Here is a 6,505-nt window from a genome sequence, read left to right on the forward strand (position 1 = left end):
CTATAGCAATACAGTACATTTGATCGAAAGTTGCGTAAATAATCAAAGACAAACCCGGATCCGAAATGGACTGACCAAATTTAGGAACTGAACCCAAAAAGTTGAGGAAAAAATCGAACCCAACTAAACTGCGTGATCCAAAAGATGAGCACCCAAACAAACCCAAATTGGGTCAAAGATGGACTGAGCCAATATTGGGTCAATCAAAAACGTTGATAAAGGTTTTTTTTTTTTGTTTTTGGGGGGGGGGGGGGGGGGGGGCACCGCACCTTGCAAATTTCATCAGCAACGGTAAGAATTGCAATTTCTGCCGAGTACATTGGGCCAGTAAGATTCCACTGGACATTGACCTTGCTACTCCACATGCGACAGATGTCGTGCATGCTTTCCATGTGTGTGAGTGTTGAGGGCGGGGCTTGGGGGCTTGGGGGGGGCATGCCACATAACAGCTTCATCAATGTCACGGGGACCAAACCTTCACACCCCATAAGCGTCTACGGGACACACTGAACTTTTTGAAGGAGCCCTCAAAACGGACAAAAATCAAGACAACTTGCGAATTTGCTATTTCGTATAATCCGCATTTTGCTGGCCGCATAAAATGAAGTCCGAGGTTGACGCGGGTGGATTAGGTGGTCATTTATTAGCGGAGAAACTTACCTAATGCACTTTATGATGTGTGCTTCTATTCTAATCTGATGAACATTTCCTTCACCTTTGCTCTGATGAAGTCACACTTTGTAGGGGGCGGGGGGGGGGGGGGCAGAAGTATCTCAAACAGGTGCTGTAGAACGCCGGCTTCTTCCTTGGACCCTCTAAACGCAGCCAAGATCACCTGTCAAGCGAGCCTCGGGGAATGCATTGTGTACCCCCCCCCGATTTGTCATCTGACCGCCAAAAGGTGACATCAGCAAAGGCCACGCCGCCCCTCCTGCAAGCACAGTGAAAGCTCCCCCCCCCCCCCCCCCCCACCCCCCCTCGAGAACAAGGCCGACCGACGTTAGCGCTCACGTTGGCTGCGCCGATGTGCGGGAATGCGGCTGGAATCCCTCACAAGTCCCAAATCCGGATTTTGCGTCGCCGAGCTTGATGTGGCTAATCTCTTCAAAAACGTCTTTCACCTTTGAACTCAATAGAAATGCCATTAATCCGTTCCAGCCCTTGCAAAAAAAAAGACAACAAAAAAGAAAAACATGTTTGGAGAAAAACAGCACGACTTAAAACATACAGCAATCATGAACGTAAATAAAATGTAAAGAATTTCTGTGAATTCATGCATGAATTTGAAGGGCATTGTGTCTGGTGTTTCCTTCTCGGCCACCAGGGGGCAGTGTAATACATAGTTATACAATAAAACCCAGATGAAACACAGAAGAAGAAAGTTGCAGCTGCAGTTGTATTTAACTGAGTTATGAATTGTTTTGTGCAGACTTTCAAGTGTGTATCAAAATGTAATCTATTACATTGAGTCCGAATAATAAAGCATTTATCATATAATTTGTTTAATTGATGAATTCACATATTGTAGCTTAAAACTCATGTATAGTACTTAAAATTCAGGTTTTTGGTCCTACCTCAAATGAAAATTGGACACAAAAACCCCCTTTGCTGGAAGCCTCTCAGTACAAACCCCTCTTTGTTGACTGCCCCCCCCCCTAAAAAAAATAAAAAATCCACCACCCCTTGCACATGGTGGGGTGTGGATGGACGCGGTCATGTAAAGTGGTGCCAAAACAACACACCTTGCCCAGTGGCAAAAGTACCGGGGCATCCAGCCTTCAGGCCGGGGGGGGGGGGGGGGGGGGCGACTCCCTGACAACCCCGGACAGCTGAGCGGACTCCGCCCGCAAACTCCGGCGCTGTAACGAGATCGAGCGAGAGGGGAGGGCTTTTAATCCGCACCGTTGTACAGGAGTGGAATAACATTGGGGGATCACCCGGGGGGGTGTAGTGGGGCGAGGGGGGGCACCCTCTCTGCCACTGTTGTTTTTCCACTCCAGCCTGGGAGCTACTCAGGGCCAAGAACTGGAAAAGGGGTCTGCGGGGACTTCAAACTACTCATGTCAGCAAATGTGCACATTACAGTCAGACCACTGCCCCCAGCCCACCTCGCCGACGCCCCCCCCCCCTGCCGCTTAATGGCCTCCCCGGAGTTGCCCTCATTTTATCACTTTCCTTTAAGTTCCGCGCGTCTGGAAAACCTCAAACGGAGGTGATGGGGAGTGGGGGTGACCCCATTGTTGATACAGCACAGTAGCGGACACAGCTTTAACATAGTTGGGGGGGGGGGGGGGGGTAGCTGCCAATGCCTAAACGGGCTGCAAGAGAAATCGAAACCAAAGAAGAAATGTACAGCAAATATTGAAATAATTCCAATTCATTCGGGTCCACCCAACAAGTTGCGGCCTGGACGGGCTGCAGAACAACACAGGCCAATCGGCGTGTCCATAAATCAGAACACGGGCCCACCCAACACGCCCCTGCCTAGATGGACTGCACAAGATCTTGGAACGGGAAGTAAACATCTGGAGGAGAGAACGTAGCACCTTCGAATCACTTTTTTTTAGGTTAGGGACTCTTAATTGACATAAAAACTGTAGCGCGAGGCTCCCGGTCGGGAAAATGTTAGCATAAATCATAACATAGCTCTCTAACCGTGTTGCCGCGATTCAGGCCCGGAACATCGGGACAGAAAGCGATGTCATTTCAATCACTTTTGTTGAGGAGAGAAAACGGGAAAACCTGCAGGATACCGGCCCTCCAGGACTGGAGTTCCACATCTATGCTTGAGCGTGAGCTTTCCCGGCTGAAGAAATTAGCTTGTCCATAAATTTACATCAAAAAGTGTCTCTGTAACCGAGCCTCTTCCAAAAGACAAAATATTCATATTTTTTCACACGAACGACTCAAGAATTTGAATATCTAGCTCCGAGCACCGACTTTTTCAGTCCAGTCGGCATGGCCAACTCATCGTCGTTTCACCTCGGAGAAAAAATTTTGCGCGTTCCTCGCCAGTTCCTGCCATCCGAGCGCAATCTAAAAAAATGAATTATTAATCGTCGATTGATCGTTTAATGTTCTCATTGATCACGTAAAGGACGGGGGGCCTCTAATGCACGCGCAGGTGTGGCGGCGCAAAAGCCAGAGGAGCCGACGCAGGCAGGAAGCCGGGAAGGGAGGCTCCGTTTTTGGGAGTCAGAGGCTCAATTCAGGCGCCGCTCAAAGGCTCCTTTGTTGACCCGCCCGCACGCCGACGACGTTTGGCAGACGCCGCGTCACAACCAAAATTCTACTCTGACACAAAAACGCTTTTGGTAGGGGGTGAAACTAGAAGGTGGCAAATAAAATGCGGCTTGGGTGGAGATGGGCTATTTCTGTGATTTTCCTTACTCAAAAAAAACATCTCAAGAAGCCGTAATTGGCAGGAGGTCAACCATTTTGGTTTAAACAACTACATTTTAGCCATTTCTACAACGTTTTTGCGAGGTTTTCCAGGATCTTGTCAAAATGCTACCATTTTGGTTCTTTTGAGGTATGATTTGATTCCTCTGGGCTGCTATGGGACCAGATGATTCTTGAAGGACTACAGAACATGACATTTGGTAGCCTGTCTTTGGTATGTAAACCCACCAAAAAATTCCCAAAAGCCACACCAGATAACACATACAGAGGCTCAAATTTTTGGTTCCAACTCGTCGTTTTGGTTCAATTTTGCACCTTGCTGCTAAGAGACCAGATCATTCTTGAAGGACTAAAGAACATGTTGATGGAATTTGGTAGCCTGTCTGGTAAGTAAACCCCCCCAAAAGGCACTCCAGAAAAAACACAGAGAGGCTAAAATTTTGCTTCCAAGTTGCCATTTGGGGAAAAGTTCTCAAACTTTGACCAAGTTCTCCAAACATTCTTGAGGGCCTACACAACATGTTCCTGAACTTTGGTGAGTAGACCCACGGATAAGCCACGGCAGAAAACACGCAGGGAGATTTTGCTTCCAAACCGGCACATTAGTTAGCAACATGAAATTTGATTTCCAAAGCCTGCGGTTGAGTTTTACAACCAAATTGCAGAGCAATTTGGGCTATTTCTTAAATCTCATTAATGACCCTTATCATTACACAGTTAAATGATTAAGCAAGATGAATATTGATTTATCGTTTTACTGCGGCATGTGACCGATACGGTGTGCTAACGGCTGCAGTCACTAGATAACAACTTTTTCAGTCAGTTAAACTTGTATGGTGAACTTTCAATACCAAAATATTAGGAACACCTTGTTTTGGTTTTTACTCAGTAATCCACCATTCAACCCCAAAAACGAATATTGCATTTTCATTTTGGGAAGAACTGGCAACATTCTAAATAATATTCACTCGGAACAAAACCAGACGTTTTGCAGTACCTAGAAAAATGGAAATTTCAGCTCCATGTAAAATGCATGAAAAGGATTGGACAAAATCCGGCTGAAATTTCAGCTCCCGAGTGTCTTCTTTCAACGCTACGTGAAGATCAAAATACCACATGACGGTTAAACCAAGTCAAGCGCTAACTTACCCAGAATTCAACATTTTCAGCATTAAAACACCACCCAAATTTTCTTTTTTTCTCCTCTGATTTTGCCCTCTTTCTGACCCATACAAACCGATCCGACTTGAAAGTCTTCAGCTTATGCCTGGCGATTAAAAAAAAAAAAAATCCCACTTGTATGTGAAAAACAAGTTCTCAGGGGGCTAAAGCATCATTATTGTTGGCCAAGTCCACTCCGGCGGCGGGCCAGCCGCCAGCCGATCACACGGCCCGGACCGAGGAGGGCCGAGACAAACCGGGGCAGACGCCCCCCCCCCCCCAACCCCCCCGCGCTGGACTTAAGCCGCGCGGCATCGGGGGCCCGCTCATTAACGGCGTTATTGTTGGCCCATTAAGCCCCCATTAGCCGGCGAGCGGGGGCTCCGGTCGGGGTCACGAGGCGGGAGCCGGATAGCCTATCAGCTGCCGCGTAATTAGCCTATCGCAGGCGCCTTTGAAAGGGGCCGCCGGATAACCCGTGACTCCCGTTGTGGCCTCGCAAATCGGTTAACTGAAGTCGGGGCTGGCTCGCTCCGGTTCACTAGCGGGCAAACACGGACTGCTTCCTGGGGGGGGGCAGATTTCCAGAGGAAACGTCTTTTTTTTTTCAAACGTTTTAATAGTTTTGTTTGATTGACGGCAATTTTAAGTGATTTTGTCGTCACTAATGACAATGCACAAACGTATATTTGATAAGGTACACAAATATTGACAAATGAGCGACTAGAACAACTTCACAATGAGTTGCTTTATGTTCCAATTACTTTGTTCTCATTTAGAAAAGAAAACCTGACCTTATCCTGTCAGGGATTTGCTGATAAAGCGCATTCACATTTGAGAACCAATGGACTAGGCCACTTCGTTCAATGATTTAGGATAACAATCTCTTTGGCGAGGTGAGAGGGAAAAAATTGTAATATTTTGAGGAATGATTACTCCACCGATTAATCGGATGAAAATCAGCTTTCCTTATTCAACAAAATATGCAACGCAACTGAAACGACTCAAAACTCTTCATTGAAACAAGAGTGGCGGTATTGGATAAATGCTGCCCTCAAGCGGTCACTTTGTAGAACGCAGGTCTCGCCTTGTAAATAGACTTGCTTGACTCCCATGTCCTTTTAATTTGGAGTTTTCTAACAAGCTAAATGTGTTCATGAGAAACAGGCATTACCTGACTTGCTACGTATACAAATAACTGCCGAAACATTATTAGTCATGACACCGTTAACCAAGTACGATTTTTGAGACATTTCAAAACAAATGGGGGTAGGAGTCCCCCTAGCGGCAAGTGTAGGCACTTCGGTTGGGACAGGTGAGATTTTCTCAGGGCTTTTAAAAGGTATCAGCAAATCTCTGTAATGCAGTGACTGGAACACGTTTTCTTTTCAAAATAAAAGCAAATTTATTGGAACATGAAGCAACTTATTGCTCAATTGTGTACCTGTTATTACTGATGCAATTTTTTAAAGGATCTTGGAGTTCTTGATAAAATACGCAGATACCACGGAAAATGTAGTTTTAAAGACGAAAAAAATCATCTTTTTCATCGATGTGGCAATCTTAATCTTCTACTCAAAAGCTGTGCTGACGATAAAATGATCTGCAAGGATTTTTTTCCGTCGTTACAGCAATTTACAAACCGGAATTTCACGGAAAGGTTTGGCCAAATGGGGCCGTTTTGTGGGACACCAGTCATACTTATTACGATTTCATGGTCCTCTACCATTTTGCAGCAAAAACTGCTGGGAGTGCAGCAACAATTTTCATGTAATATTTGAATGAAAAGGCCCCAAAATAGTTGTGTACCTGTTAGTACGGTTGGACGGGCTTGACGGGACGCTTTTCAATGTCTCCCTAGTCCCTCACTGGCCTAAAAACAGCAACAGAACGCAGTCGTCGTTGGTTAGTAGTTCAAAAAAATCACGATCGAAACCCAAAG

Source organism: Hippichthys cyanospilos, chromosome 21, assembly GCF_059441005.1.
Source record: "Hippichthys cyanospilos isolate Australia breed blue-spotted pipefish chromosome 21, RoL_Hcya_1.0, whole genome shotgun sequence".
In the NCBI taxonomy this organism is placed as follows: Eukaryota; Metazoa; Chordata; class Actinopteri; order Syngnathiformes; family Syngnathidae; genus Hippichthys; species Hippichthys cyanospilos.